This window comes from Triturus cristatus, chromosome 6, assembly GCF_964204655.1.
Source record: "Triturus cristatus chromosome 6, aTriCri1.1, whole genome shotgun sequence".
NCBI classification, from domain to species: domain Eukaryota; kingdom Metazoa; phylum Chordata; class Amphibia; order Caudata; family Salamandridae; genus Triturus; species Triturus cristatus.
The window spans coordinates 1,150,721,375-1,150,737,891 of record NC_140589.1 but is presented as its reverse complement, the minus strand read 5'-3'; the positions used below and the strand labels follow the sequence as shown (position 1 = coordinate 1,150,737,891).

Sequence of the window (16,517 nt, the reverse complement as noted above, 5' to 3'; positions counted from 1 at the left end):
GACTCAGTTGTTGTGTGGACAAAACCCACACACACCAGTCAGCAAGCGCGGACCATAAAAGGTTCATCAAAAAACACCGCTTCCCCGCCAGGACAACAATCACGTAACCACCACAACAAACACAATCGGGCTGGAAGACCAGTAACCATGACTGCGCTGGACGTCACCGAAGAAAAACATGTAGCGGCACAATAAAGTTTTTTTCAACACTTTTTTTCGGAAATGACAACAACTCTGTTACCATGACTACAACAAACAGCTGCAACCAGGATTACGCAGCACGCAATTGCGCCGGAAACCTCACATAAACCAACCAATCTGAAGAGCGCTTCCGAGCACTTTGAAAATGCCAGAAGAGTGACCAGAGCCGAAAAAGAGAAAGGAGACCACGGAGCAGCGTACAAGACAACGAGAGTACTAACAAGCAAAGAGGTACGAAATAGCAAGCCCACCCGGGCCCTTTGAATAAAGCAAGACGCACGACGAAAATACCGCCCTAGCGCTAAGTTAGGATTCCTTCCACACATGCGCGAGTAAATAATGCCCAAGCGGCTAATTTAACCTTTTTTAAGCCCGTCCAGTACGCTGACACTCTAGGCACCACTAAGCAAAGTGCAAACACACAAACTTCTTTTATGCATGAACCTCACATATTACATAAGAGGTGAAGTCACGCACGACAGCCTAAGCACCACATCTAAGGCACTCAAATTCTACGTAAGCTACGAGTAACCGGCATGACGTAAAACGATTAATCACGGTGCACCAGCAGCTATACCACGTATTGAGCCACAAAATACCACCACAAGTCAGAGACTATGACACCCATGATTTTACAGCACCAACTTCCCCGCCGGGACAGCAATCACGTAACCACCACAACAAACACAATCGGGCTGGAAGACCAGTAACCATGACTGCGCTGGACGTCACCGAAGAAAAACATGTAGCGGCACAATAAAGTTTTTTTCAACACTTTTTTTCGGAAATGACAACAACTCTGTTACCATGACTACAACAAACAGCTGCAACCAGGATTACGCAGCACGCAATTGCGCCGGAAACCTCACATAAACCAACCAATCTGAAGAGCGCTTCCGAGCACTTTGAAAATTTCAGAAGAGTGACCAGAGCCGAAAAAGAGAAAGGAGACCACGGAGCAGCGTACAAGACAACGAGAGTACTAACAAGCAAAGAGGTACGAAATAGCAAGCCCACCCGGGCCCTTTGAATAAAGCAAGACGCACTACGAAAATACCGCCCTAGCGCTAAGTTAGGATTCCTTCCACATGTGCGCGAGTAAATAATGCCCAAGCGGCTAATTTAACCTTTTTTAAGCCCGTCCAGTACGCTGACACTCTAGGCACCACTAAGCAAAGTGCAAACACACAAACTTCTTTCATGCATGAACCTCACATACTACATAAGAGGTGAAGTCACGCACGACAGCCTAAGCACCACATCTAAGGCACTCAAATTCTACGTAAGCTACGAGTAACCGGCATGACGTAAAACGATTAATCACGGTGCACCAGCAGCTATACCACGTATTGAGCCACAAAATACCACCACAAGTCAGAGACTATGACACCCATGATTTTACAGCACCAACGACAATAACAGGGTGGAGATGCCAACCGTTTTTGATCTCTTGTCCCCCAGAAAGAAACTAGCAAGACTTATACGAGGCAAGTCATTTCCTGAGAGCTGGCACCTCACACAACAAGGCAAGACAAAGAAGACAAGCCACCTTGTCTCAGAGAGAGCGTAAGTTGTCACATGACTTTTTTCATTCACAACCATCCAATTTAGCACCAATACTAAATAGATACCATTGTGATTCGATTACAGGAATAGAAGTCCGATTACAACTCCATATCAGCCCTGAAGACGACCTCACAAACACTACACAGGTCCCTAATTACACAGGTCGAAACGCGTTGGCGAACAAGCAGAGATCGTGAACACCTTTGTGGGAGACTAACTTAGAAACCAGCTTGTCCACACAAGCAAACACACAGAAGGAACGTAATCTATATGCTTGGTTGAACTCTTTACAGTCACAGGTATCCGACTCTGCTCAGGACCGCAACAGTAGCTAGAACTATAGGAGCCAACCGGCTCAAGTTCCTAAAATCAAATAATATCGGACAAACGATTATTGTCATGCCAAAACAGGCTTTTTGATTGCTTTCAAATTAATTGCAGTGTTATTTTGACATGTTATGAAGTCACTGTATAAATGTAAATATATGTCACTGTTTTATGTATACAATAAGTGTATCACTAATGAGTAGTGTTCATCCAGCCAAGAATTGATAAGTAAATGAAAAAATCGTTTTTCAAATCGCAGTCATTAAATAGACTAGCTGACAAAACAAATGTTGTGATCAATGGTGTCAGAGGCAAAATGTATGATGTAAAAAGTTAGTCCAGATTCCAGCCTCTGTTCCACCACATTGAATCTTCCCCCAATTTCATATCCTACAACAGATAGCAAGCCACAACGTGTCCCATTTCGCACACGGGCCCGACCGCATGCAAGTGTCCACCAAAAGCACCAATTAAATTTAACCAGTGGCTATGCTGTTCTATGCTTGCCCTGATGTCGCCTCCGGGCGTGGCTAATTATCGAATAAATGTTCCAGCCTGCAGAGCCTTCTCAGATGGCGGCCATCTTGCGTCCGAGCCAGCTCCCCCCCCCCTGGTTGGGCTTCTTTAGAGAGCTATTTGATTTGCCAATTCTCGTTTCCTTTGCTATCTTTATTAGTTTACTGTTTCTAAAAAACAATACATTGGCATCTTGGAATGGTAAATTTATGCTAAATTGTAGATAAAAAAATTTGAAGCTGGCTGCTAGTGCATGAATGCAAATGCATAGGCGGCCACTTTAAAATGGATTTTATTACACACTCTCAAGAACTATTCGAAGATGGACATGTGTGCACATGCATGAACCCCCATGGACTGCCATTTTGTAATTGCTTGTGTTATAGACTATGACAAAAACATTACAAGATGGCTGTCTGCGCATTACACACAGGCAGATGGAGAGGCAGCCACCTTTCAATGTCTTTATTTTACTTTACTTAAAACATTCAGAGATTTGTTGCCGGTGAATAGATCCACTGGCATGCATACATATAGATTATCTTGCAATGAATTTTGTTGTTATAAAGTGTAACAAAAATTATTTCAAGATGGCCCAGTACATTCACACATATGAGCAAGCATGATCGTCTATCATGGAGTGATTATAAAGCTCATTTAAAGATAGGCGCTACTAGCAGTCCCCAAGCGATTTGCAGTGCACTACAAATGGCAACAAGGATCCGATAGCAGTATCTGGAGAGCTGACAGATGCTCACAAAAGAAACAAGCATTTGCTATGCAATAGGTCTCGCATTTGGGAGAGTGAGCGCTATTGGCGTTGTAAATGACAATGTCTTTTACTTATGTGTTTTGGTTTGGAGTGGAGTGGATGTATATGGTGTGGAGTCAAATTATGTGGGCTGCATTGGAATTGTGTGGTGTGCAGTGTATTTGTATAGTTGAATTATGTGTTGAGGTCGGTTGGGGTGAGAGCTGCACAGAATCGATAGAAAGGAAGATAGAAAGGCGTAGGTTGTTTGTGCAGGGAGTGGTGAATGAGCTTGAGACAAACAGAGGAGCAGAAAGAGTGTGTAAGAAAGAGAAAGAAGTGATGAGCAGGTCACAGACGCATAAAGAGGGAGAGTAGAATCAATTTCAGGTCAAAAACAAACCAATATGCTGATTTACCAGCTCAGCGAGGTTTTGCAATGCTGTGTGCCTTCAGATGTGTTATATGAGTTTTAATTAAGATTACAGCCTCTACAATCCTTCTCAAATCAAAGTTCATGGAAAACAATAGATTCAATATCCTCCAGTAGACTGCGCCTGTCCCCTGCTTTGAACGAAGAACCTCAATGAATCGCCGTTTACATGGCGTGGGACACTGGCTCCCTCATGTTGTTAGCTTTTGACACCCACATTGGGGCATATCAACAAGGGCTTTATCTCTGCTTTTTTGGCTTTAAAAGCCAGAAAAGGAGAGATAAAACTAGCGCCCTATCAACAACAGGGTGCTAACATGCAAATTTGCATGTTAGCACCCTTTTACTCTACGCTTCCCCTTGCATCTCTAATGAGAGCAAAATAATAGGAGAAATGTCGCTAAGCGACATTTCTCCTATTATCAAGAATGTAGCTAACCCTGTTAGAGACAAAAAAAGCAGCGCTAACCGCGGTTAACGCTGCTTTTTTACGTCTGGTATTTTTCAGACTTAGCCATGATATCCTATGGAAGGAGGATATCATGGCTAAGTTTGCCTGTCCCTATCAACAAGGTAACGTGAGATTATCGCTGGGTTTCCAGCGATAATCTCACGTTAGCCTGTTAGCGTGAGGATTTTTATCGCTATTGAGATAAGCGTTGCTAATAGCACGCTATCTCAGTGATAAAAATTCACGCTAGCCGGCGATAATTATCCTAGCGCTAAGTGCGCTTAGAGATAATTATCGCCGGTTGTTGTTGATATGCCCCATTGTTTTCTGCAGAGAGCACTCTCCACCATCAACAAGCAGTAATGATGAAAAACAGCGCAAAGCAGTCGGCACAGCACAGCCCTCGCGTTTCAGGTGGGGTCACTGCACCATGTAAAAATCAGCCTCCTTTTGACGTCTGTCAGTTTACACGCAGGTCTCACATCTGGGTACTTACATACCTTACAGCTGCTAGCCAACTTCTAAAAAGAAAAAAAGTCCAAGCATCGTGATTTCTGTCGGGTGCCCTGTGTTTGTCTAGTGTTTTCTGAAATACAAAGCCTCCATTTTTGACAGTTTATGAATATTTTTATAGTTTCAGGGAGTTACTGCATTTTGGATGTCAAGGGTTTTATTTCTGTGGCTAATTGCGAGATCTGATTAATATTCTCGCGCCCTGGAAGTGATAGGTGCTATAATTGTCTCCCTGGTAGAGTCAGACCGCTGCACATTGTAACTCTTTGCCTGAAAGGCCTAATGCGTTCCTAATGAACAATAAATTACTTTTGATCATAAAGTGGCAGGCCAATCACTTCTCAGTTCCGCACCTCGGAGGCCAGCTCTCTGCTCACTCGGTGGGTGCTGCTGAGGGCGTCACTCCCTTACTTAAAAGGCCACCTACACGTTTGAAGTGCACAAAACTAACATGAAGCAAACAAAACCCCTTGACAGTTCTGCTTTTACAGTGAAAACAAACTACGTTCTAACTAACCCATGTGCCTTTAATATGCTAGGTTTCCCAGTTAAAAAACAAAACACAAGAGAGTGCATTAATGCTGGGAGACGCTTTCCCTGTCTGCAAAACGTTCTGTATTGTTTATTTATTTATTTTTGCACTTTTATATAGCGCAAACTCGACCCAAAGGTATTAGAGCGTTTTACAAAAAATGCATGCTATATTACACATTCATTTTGCAGCACGGGCGATAACGTGATTTGCCCAGAATCACAGGATGTTTGAGCAGACACAGAGACTCGAACCTAGCTCTCCAACTTCAAGGTCGGCCGTCCTACCCATGAAGCAACACCCCCTTGGGCTACAGACGCACAATTTACTTTCTGCTGAATAGAGACAAGAGAGGAAGGAGTTAATCCCGAAGAGGAAGTGTCTGCATTTTGCTCTAAACCTGCCTCCCACAGCCCCACTTCCTAAATCCCCTCCGCAGCCCGGTTTCTGAAACCAGAACGACGATTACACAGATTTTAGAAGAGGTGGTCTAAGGTAACCCCGAGGAGAGCAGGGACGGTTTAAAACCTGACACTAAGAGACAAAGTGGCGACAACACTGCGTTCACTCCTGCTGCCGCACAGGGAGACTTTGTGTGAAAAAGAAAACTCTCACTACCATGCTCCCAGGGCCTCCTCTCCTGATTGGCAATGGCCGAAGCAACCAGGCTACCAGCGCCAAATTCCTGTAGACACATGGGGCAGGGGTTGAGAGATGCTCAGCTTCACTTCGCAGTCCCAGCCCCTCTGTCTCATTTCTTCATTCTGGTGTGTGGTGATTCCGGTTTGCCTGCATGTCTGACCTCTTATGCGGGCTGCAGACCTTGCAGCTGACATCTTCCTGCTGGTGTGTGAATGAGGCCTCACTCCACAGCTCCTATGCAGCTGCTAGCTGTAACCACCCACGCACTTATCCACCTGGTGTAACTACCAGGGCACTCGTCGATATTCCTTTTTGTCGCACTGGAAAAATGGAAGACAAGCACTAACTACCCTGTCAGAATTTCAGCTTGTGACCTAAAGAGTCCACGTGGTTTTCTGCATCAAACTTTGCTGACAAGTTCATGTTCTCAGAGACTGGAGTCGTTGTTTTGTGGCCGTTGGTCAGAGGGGGTACTGGTGGCCGGGGGAGGGGTGACGAGGAGCTACGTTTATTATGCATGCATGAGGTTTTGGATATAAAACGCACTACTTCCGGAGCATGCTAAAGAACTAGAGGCAGGACAAAAGCCACTGCAGCATGTACCGGTGGTGACGTATTTTTTCCTTTTTAACTTTAAATATTATCTGTACCTGCAGTCCACTCTGGATGCCATCTGCAAAGGTAAATAACCCGTGACAGAAGACAAGGTCATCAGTGCGCTAGAGCTACAGCCTTTGGTTGTTCCTGATGGGGGCAGAACAGCTTAGGAAAGCAGGTATTGGCTGCAATTTGTATGTGTTTTGACGAAGGCTTTGTAAGCCGTAGCCCCGGCTTTTGCTTGGAGGATGCACAAACTAAAACAATGCCCCTTCCCATGCCAGTACACAGTGTATCCTGGTGTTGTATATGGTATTTTACACTGCAATCCCATGTGCTCCCTCAGTATTTCGCAGATCTGTGCATTGTTGGCCACTTCTCAGATCTCGTGGCACTTAATGCACGTCTCCCACACGAAGACCTTTAGATAAATTTATGTGGCCACCAAAACAGCAGTGAGCTCCCTGATTTATAAAAGGGTTAACCATGTTCAATGATTCCACTAAGCAGCCCAGTCCTTCCAACATGAAGCACGAGCTTGGCCGAACACACCCACCCACAGAAGTGCCCTTTGTAAACATGCAGCCTGCAAACAATAAAAAAGACTTCAGCTAGCCCATTCCCCTTTAAAGGGAAGCCCAAATCCAAGCTAACATCCGGCCAAAAAATAGCCCAATTTCCGGTGATATCTAAAATGACTAAAGTACAACCAAGGCAGCGGGAGGCACAACTGTAAGTAGCACTAACACAACTGTGGAAACAAGAGCAAGTGGGAGGGAGAAATGCTATAGTTACATCTATTCAGCTATGGCACCAAAGCTGAACAAAGGCACACAGTAACTGAGCAGGAAACCAAGAAAACAAAATAGTCCCCTAGGGAACAGATAAAGAGCCAGGGCGGAATGAGACAGTACTAAGTCCCTGCTTTGTGGGAGGAAAAGAAGACAGAAAGGAGGGACAAAGAGGCAGGACTGACCACTAGCAAGCAGGGATTTGTGAAAGACAGTGGCATAGACAAATGAAAAGCAATGTCAAGAAAGCGGATGGACTTTATGCACACAGACTGATTACAAAGCAGTACAAAAGGGGGTGGTGATGGACGGAGCATCAGAACCAATCAAACACTCACACCCAGTCAACAGATCTGGGTTTGATCCATCACCATTCTTTAGCCCACTCTGCCACCCCAGTTCAGACATGGCCATATGCAAATCAGTCTGACACTGTGCCTCATGGGAACAGTCCAGCCCGAACTGCCAAGCCATGCCTTCCCTGGACCAGAAACAAGCTTCCTAGGACCGGTTTCTGGCATTTCAGCCGTCTTCAGCCAGGCTTGCTTGAATCCAGTGGCAAAGTGAGCAAGGGACTCACGTCTGAGCATACCCTGCCAACTTATGGCGAACAAAGCAGTACAAAAGGGGGTGGTGATGGACGGAGCATCAGAACCAATCAAACACTCACACCCAGTCAACAGATCTGGGTTTGATCCATCACCATTCTTTAGCCCACTCTGCCACCCCAGTTCAGACATGGCCATATGCAAATCAGTCTGACACTGTGCCTCATGGGAACAGTCCAGCCCGAACTGCCAAGCCATGCCTTCCCTGGACCAGAAACAAGCTTCCTAGGACCGGTTTCTGGCATTTCAGCCGTCTTCAGCCAGGCTTGCTTGAATCCAGTGGCAAAGTGAGCAAGGGACTCACGTCTGAGCATACCCTGCCAACTTATGGCGAACAAAGCAGTACAAAAGGGGGTGGTGATGGACGGAGCATCAGAACCAATCAAACACTCACACCCAGTCAACAGATCTGGGTTTGATCCATCACCATTCTTTAGCCCACTCTGCCACCCCAGTTCAGACATGGCCATATGCAAATCAGTCTGACACTGTGCCTCATGGGAACAGTCCAGCCCGAACTGCCAAGCCATGCCTTCCCTGGACCAGAAACAAGCTTCCTAGGACCGGTTTCTGGCATTTCAGCCGTCTTCAGCCAGGCTTGCTTGAATCCAGTGGCAAAGTGAGCAAGGGACTCACGTCTGAGCATACCCTGCCAACTTATGGCGAACAAAGCAGTACAAAAGGGGGTGGTGATGGACGGAGCATCAGAACCAATCAAACACTCACACCCAGTCAACAGATCTGGGTTTGATCCATCACCATTCTTAAGCCCACTCTGCCACCCCAGTTCAGACATGGCCATATGCAAATCAGTCTGACACTGTGCCTCATGGGAACAGTCCAGCCCGAACTGCCAAGCCATGCCTTCCCTGGACCAGAAACAAGCTTCCTAGGACCGGTTTCTGGCATTTCAGCCGTCTTCAGCCAGGCTTGCTTGAATCCAGTGGCAAAGTGAGCAAGGGACTCACGTCTGAGCATACCCTGCCAACTTATGGCGAACAAAGCAGTACAAAAGGGGGTGGTGATGGACGGAGCATCAGAACCAATCAAACACTCACACCCAGTCAACAGATCTGGGTTTGATCCATCACCATTCTTTAGCCCACTCTGCCACCCCAGTTCAGACATGGCCATATGCAAATCAGTCTGACACTGTGCCTCATGGGAACAGTCCAGCCCGAACTGCCAAGCCATGCCTTCCCTGGACCAGAAACAAGCTTCCTAGGACCGGTTTCTGGCATTTCAGCCGTCTTCAGCCAGGCTTGCTTGAATCCAGTGGCAAAGTGAGCAAGGGACTCACGTCTGAGCATACCCTGCCAACTTATGGCGAACAAAGCAGTACAAAAGGGGGTGGTGATGGACGGAGCATCAGAACCAATCAAACACTCACACCCAGTCAACAGATCTGGGTTTGATCCATCACCATTCTTTAGCCCACTCTGCCACCCCAGTTCAGACATGGCCATGAGTGTTTGATTGGTTCTGATGCTCCGTCCATCACCACCTCCTTTTGTACCGCTTTGTTCGCCATAAGTTGGCAGGGTATGCTCAGACGTGAGTCCCTTGCTCACTTTGCCACTGGATTCAAGCAAGCCTGGCTGAAGACGGCTGAAATGCCAGAAACCGGTCCTAGGAAGCTTGTTTCCGGTCCAGGGAAGGTATAGCTTGGCAGTTCGGGCTGGACTGTTCCCAGGAGGCACAGGGTCAGACTGATTTGCATATGGCCATGTCTGAACTGGGGTGGCAGAGTGGGCTAAAGAACGGTGATGGATCAAACCCAGATCTATTGAGTGGGTGTGAGTGTTTGATTGGTTCTGATGCTCCGTCCATCACCACCTCCTTTTGTACCGCTTTGTTCGCCATAAGTTGGCAGGGTATGCTCAGACGTGAGTCCCTTGCTCACTTTGCCACTGGATTCAAGCAAGCCTGGCTGAAGACGGCTGAAATGCCAGAAACCGGTCCTAGGAAGCTTGTTTCCGGTCCAGGGAAGGTATAGCTTGGCAGTTCGGGCTGGACTGTTCCCAGGAGGCACAGGGTCAGACTGATTTGCATATGGCCATGTCTGAACTGGGGTGGCAGAGTGGGCTAAAGAACGGTGATGGATCAAACCCAGATCTATTGAGTGGGTGTGAGTGTTTGATTGGTTCTGATGCTCCGTCCATCACCACCTCCTTTTGTACCGCTTTGTTCGCCATAAGTTGGCAGGGTATGCTCAGACGTGAGTCCCTTGCTCACTTTGCCACTGGATTCAAGCAAGCCTGGCTGAAGACGGCTGAAATGCCAGAAACCGGTCCTAGGAAGCTTGTTTCCGGTCCAGGGAAGGTATAGCTTGGCAGTTCGGGCTGGACTGTTCCCAGGAGGCACAGGGTCAGACTGATTTGCATATGGCCATGTCTGAACTGGGGTGGCAGAGTGGGCTAAAGAACGGTGATGGATCAAACCCAGATCTATTGAGTGGGTGTGAGTGTTTGATTGGTTCTGATGCTCCGTCCATCACCACCTCCTTTTGTACCGCACAGACTGATTACAGCAGGTCTCAAAGAGACAGCTGCACTGTCTAGCTCGACGTAAAAAAGTTAAGAGTGTTAAAAAGGGATAAAACATCTTTTTTCTTAAAAAAGGACACCTCGCACACTGAAGGCAACTACTTTTCTGAAACAGAGTACAATACCCAAGATGGAACTGGAAGACGGAAAACGGTGACCCTTTGCCCTATGCTGAGGTAAAAAGAATCAAAATGTGAGTGATGCTACTCGGACCTATGTTTATCATGACATAATCTCAGAAAAACAGCTAAGTCTGTATGTAGCCAAGCCTAAAAAGATGTATTTTGCATGCAAGTAACTTCAATGAAGGGCCAAATATGCAGAAATATACATACAAATGTATTTCCTACCACATAAAATATTGTTATGATTGTTTTTCATGCGTCTCTTTCTCTACCAGGTTTCAGTAACGTTTAATATAAATATTTTTAGTACAGCCTTTTTCACTGGCTTTGATTAAAAATATGTATCATTGTGATCCTTTTGCATTATGTAGCATGCTTAATTCAGACAATGGGGGAGGGGGTCTTACTTTTATTGTTTATTTACCCATCTTCTATATTTTTTTTCTTGGTGTTCTGAACAGCCATGGTGGTAACATGGTGAAAGTGGTTAATACAGTAGGCGGGCAGATAAATAGTTTATTTAGAACACTTTCTAAAGGAAACGTATTTCTGACTCATAAAGTGCACTTTCAAACTCATAAGGAATCACAAAGAAGATGTGTAATAGGCGTCCCATTCCTTTGGGATTTATTATGTTATGCATCATAGCAGTGTGACTGCAGTTGAAGTCGAAAACCATTCATGGAGAGCATCCATATTTTGCATGCTAGCTGAGGGAATTGGGGGTGAGTAAGCAGCAGTCGACTGAATTCTTCCCTCATTGCCATTCACTAAATATCAATATGAAAGCATTTCCTGTCCCTTAAATGGATAGGGGTTGCTTAAAAAAATGGAATGGACCTGTGCTACCCCTCACTTGCCTCCATTCCTCCATTTGCAGCCATTTACAGGAAGTTGCAAAAATCCAACTCACTCGAAAGTAGTATTGAAGCAGGAGATTTTGCTATTCCCTGAGAGCAAACATTTTGCAGACCACCCAGGACATCATGGTCTGGTTTGGCCAATTATGTGGCCTCAAAAAAAAAAATTACCAGCCATAAAAATGTTTTGGAAGGCACCCACATAATCTGCTGGACACACAAATACAGTGGCCCAGATTCAGTGAACCAGGGCTGTGCAGCAAGAATGAGCTGCGAAGAAAGACAAGTGGTAACTCATGACTTGTGGTCAAAATGCCTCGGCGAGAAGATGTTCCTCAGTGATCTGAACTTAGGAAGTACAGAGTAGATTGGTTAATACAAGACCAATGCAGGCCAGCATCACAGAAATGGCCACATCGAAGAAAATGGTAATTGCCTGAAGATCCACCTGTCCACAGATAAAACATTTTTTCCAGAAATAAGTGAAGGAGGACCAATAATAAAATGTAAAGTAGAAACACTATTCCGTCATCAGCTATATCTGTGAATATGGTTTGAAAGGTGTTGCTGTCACCCAAAGGAGTGACTATGAGCAAAACTGGACTATAATCGCAAGCAAAAAAAAGCAGCAAGACAGGTCCTGACTTTATCAAGCTATATCATCCCCATCAAATTTACTCCCAACGACTGGTCCAAGGCAGACGTAATTTCTTTAAGTGTGTTGATTCTCCCACAAAGAACTAATGTTGATGATTTATACCTTTACAAATACAAGTAAGGGGTCAAACTGCAATTAACAGTTGCTTGAATTTTATAAATCTCGATGAATGAGAAATCATAGGGATATTTTTTAGGGTGTTGACTTTCTAAACGTATACATCTGATGGAAGCAGATGAAACTTTTTTAAAAGCCTAATTTTTCGGAGAACTAGTATTTTAATTAACTGGAGTGGGGTGGCATTTCTTTGTTTAAGTGCATTACATATGCATTGCTGTCCCCCATGTGACTGTTTTTCGAGAATCACAGTCACCTCAGTGTTTTTTAAAATTTTACTTACATAGACTGTGATTTTAAAAAAGTACCCCAATTGCTATTTAAATATCTGTTGATCCCTAAATCAGATTTACCTAAAGTTTACTTCGTGTGCACCATTCATTTTTTCCACTTTTAATTAAATTGTTTTTAGAAATGTATTTTATTTATTTCTCAAATGAATTTTTGTTTGTTGTTGTGGCTAGGGTATGATGCACTATTTTATTTGAGGAAAGCTTTTCTGCTTGTGCGGGGCAGCCAAGAGTAAGCTCGGGGTACCTCACAAAAACCTGTTAGTTGCTAGACTGTTTCAACAGTGTGGGAGCTCAGTCACAGCTCAAATCATCAATACGGAGAGCTGTCTCTTAGTCTAAAAATCAGATTTCTCTAGTTTCTTACAAAGGGATACATTTTGGGTGCACCAGCAGAACCTTTTACTGCAGGGCAAAATAAAAAACATGCAGACCCTTCAGTGGATCCACAGATGTCGAGTCCACTTGAGGAAAACCCGGGTCAGCTAGAAGGCAAATGAATATTGTTGGACCTGGCCCTCTCTGCAGGGACACCTCTAACTTTTTGCCTTTTATCCTCCACTTTTGGCTGAATTCGTTTTTGTTTGTCTTAGGACTTTTTTACCACTGCTAACCATTGCTAAAGTGCTTCTGCTCTCCCCCAAAACATGGTTAAATTGGCTTATTCCCAACTGCCATATTTAATTTATTTGTAAGTCCCTTATAGAGTGGTATATAGTCACAGTTTGTCAAGACCTTTCTGCATTAGCGATGAGCAAGACTCACCGGAAGAACGCTTTCCCCCTTACGCTCTACCTTCTTTTTGTTATTTTCAGTCGCATTTCCAGACCACAGCTTCTCTGTCTCCTAGTCGATGTTTTCTTGAAGATTTCCAACTACGGGACAAACCAGAGCTAGGCCCCACCCACCAAACCTCGGAAGTAGGACTCGTCCGTCCAACCAACGACTCCACAGGGAATACATCTGGAGTGTATCCGGAAGTTGGGAAGAAAAGCGACCTAAAAGGCAACGCTGAAAAGAGGAAGTCGGGTTTCACAGAGGAAGTTCGACCAGTGATGGAGAGAGCTGATCCTGCCATTTCAGACAGAGAGCAGAAGGAGACCCAAGATTCCGGAGCAGAGTCGGACCCGGCGGAGGGGCCCAGCCCAGCACCGAGAACCAACGACCCTATCCAGCCACGTTCCAGGATCAGCATGGCTATTCCAGGTATGACGATGTGTTACAGGGTTATTGAGGAGACTAGACCCTAAGGTCCCCGAGACATTGACATTGGGGGGAAAAAATGAACCAAAGAGGCACTGAGTAATACACCCTGGTTCATCGCACTTAGTGGAGGGTGTTTCCTTTTTTTTTAAGGTGCAATTAATCCCCTCACAAAACCCTCCCTCTGAAATACCTAACGGGAAGGTACAAACCACTTACCCAGGTCTCTCTTCCTTCCGAGGCACCAAACAACCAGTCGGAGCACAAAGGATACAGAGGGACCCCACCCTGCCCTGAAGACCAGGAGGAAACGGGAACCAGAAAAGAAATATTAAAGACTCGAACCTTGTTAAACAGTATGAAATAAAATACTGCGGACACGAATCAACCAATTGCCAATCATTTCTGTGGCTAATTCCCTACATATACATTATGCTCAGAGCCTGTAAATTAAATGATACTAGTGGGCCTGCAGCACTTATTGTGCCACCCACTCAAGTAGCACCTTAAAACATGTCCCAGGTCTGCCACTGCAGCCTGAATGCAGTTTTAAATTGCCATGTCGACTTGGCATTAAAACCCCCTTGCCAATTATTAAACTCCCCTTTTATTACACATAAGTCACCCCTAAGTTAGGTCCTTGGCTGCCCATAGGGCAGGATGCTGTGTAATTAAAAGTTTGGACATGTACCTTTTGGTTTTACATGTCCTGGTAGTGAAAAACTCCTAAATTTGTTTTTCACTACTGTGAGGCCTACTCCGTTGAGCACCATTGACGGTCTACGGTCCGTCTTACAGACTCCTGACCGCGTTTTTATGAGGTTCTCTTGAGATTGGGATCTATGTACATAAATCATCATTGACCTCTCTATTCAAGTCATTTGTGCTATATCTCTCAGTTACTCATGCCATGTATATATCTGCTTATTAGGTTAATACGACCAGTAGGACTGGATGGAGTACTTAGTCTGATGTCATATCCTTGGGGCAGCCTCTAGAGCATGGATACTTAAAGCACGGCCCAGGGGGCGCATGAGGCCTCCCTGACCATTACATGCGGCCCCCTGATTAACAGGAGCACTATGCTGCTGTTTACTCCACTGTGCACTAACAATAAAAAAGATATTAAATAGACAGGCAATGATTAATTTCAAGGTTAATCGATGTCAAAGAAACCAACTAACGTGGGAGTCCTGCCCTTAACTTTAGAAACACCTTCACTTTTAAAGACATCTTGCAGCAAAAGTGTAAAATTATGAGTCTCTTCAAAATTCATCAAGAGTACTTAATTAACATACAGACCCTTTTTACATTCGTATGATTAATTATATCAGTGTACTGAGCAGTATTAATTTAAAATTGATAGTTCTCAAACATGAATTTAGAAAAATAAATTCTTCCTGACATCAACACCAATAGTGAGCTAAAGATGTAAGTTATGTGCACATTTTGGTTGGCCTGGTTTCCTATTATACACAAACAACATTATAGCTTATTGAATCAAACACAGGAGCAGGTTTTGTACAGCGCACACCCTGAAATCATGTATTTGGAGGACTCATATGTGATAATGAAGTAAAAGGAGGGAATGTGAAATTAAACAATTGTCTAGGATCACACAATTTGGAAAAGTGGGGAAGTCGAGATTAATCCCAGGTTTTCTGGTTTCACATTATTCAAAACAAACTTCCCTTTTCCTTTTACTCTAGAGGGAAAAGATCGATATCCTCAACCCCAATTATCTGTCCAGTTAGATCTGGATCACCCAACCTTTAAAAACAAGCTTTTATAAGGTCTAATCTTGCCAAGTTACCAAATTTACATTTTAATTTGTACACAATGCCCCATAGTTTAAAAACAAAACAAGTTTAAACGGAAAGTTCTATTTGTCTAGTTTATTAATCAGCAGAGTATTTCATCAAAATATTTTAACACAAGTAATACAAAATATTATTCATCACTTTTTATTAAAAACATACATTGTACATAATAAAATTAGGAAAAAACTGTTAACGCGATGTTTCGGTGTTAGAAAAGATCGTCACCTTCATCAGGACAATAATTTTTTCAAGAATAAAAAACAGTCTAAATAAAAATATAATCATTGTGTTAATAACCAATCTATAGATACATTCCTTTGTTTTCTTACATTTTCTTCTAATTTAACAACCTAGGCATTATTCTCAGAGCAGTGTGCTCTATCTGATGCAATTACTTACACTTTTCTTATCCCAAGTCTATTTGTATACATTTATACATTTGTAAATTCCTTCCAATTGTTTCATAAAAATAATCTTGTTGTATTTATGCCATCTTGGGCTATGTAATTGCAAGAAAAAAGGAGGCATTCCTACATGCTACTAGTCTTGAGATCATGTCATGCATTCGTCACTTTGTTCATCATACATATATCCATAAGGCCTAATTAAGCTCCCATATTCGTTAAAAAATTATTGTCCTGAAGAAGGTGACGATCTTGTCTAACACCGAAACGCCGCATCAACAGTTTTTTCCTAATTTTATTATGTACAATGTATGTTTTTTATAAAAAGTGATGAATAATGTTTTTAATAACTTGTGTTAAAATATTTTGATGAAATACTCTGCTGATTAATAAAATAGACAAATAGAACATTCCGTTTAAACTTGTTTTGTTTTTAACTATGGGGCATAGTGTACAAATTAAAATGTAAATTTGGTAACTTGGCAAGATTAGACCTTATAAAAGCTTGTTCTTAAAGATTCCAGGGTGATCCAGATCTAACTGGACAGATAATTGGGGTTGAAGAT

The 16,517-nt window shown here is 43.8% G+C and overlaps 1 protein-coding gene and 1 long non-coding RNA gene across 2 annotated transcripts in view; one reads left to right on the top strand and one right to left on the bottom strand.

Annotated features, from left to right (window-relative positions):
- TMEM178A (transmembrane protein 178A) overlaps window positions 1-16,517 on the bottom strand; it is a 351,274-nt gene that overhangs the window by 47,048 nt on the left and 287,709 nt on the right. The window lies entirely within an intron of this gene.
- LOC146821121 (uncharacterized) lies at window positions 6,427-14,030 on the top strand. The gene is made up of 3 exons (XR_014963107.1): window positions 6,427-6,707; window positions 13,340-13,730; window positions 13,969-14,030. It is a non-coding gene; the product is annotated as an uncharacterized LOC146821121 (long non-coding RNA).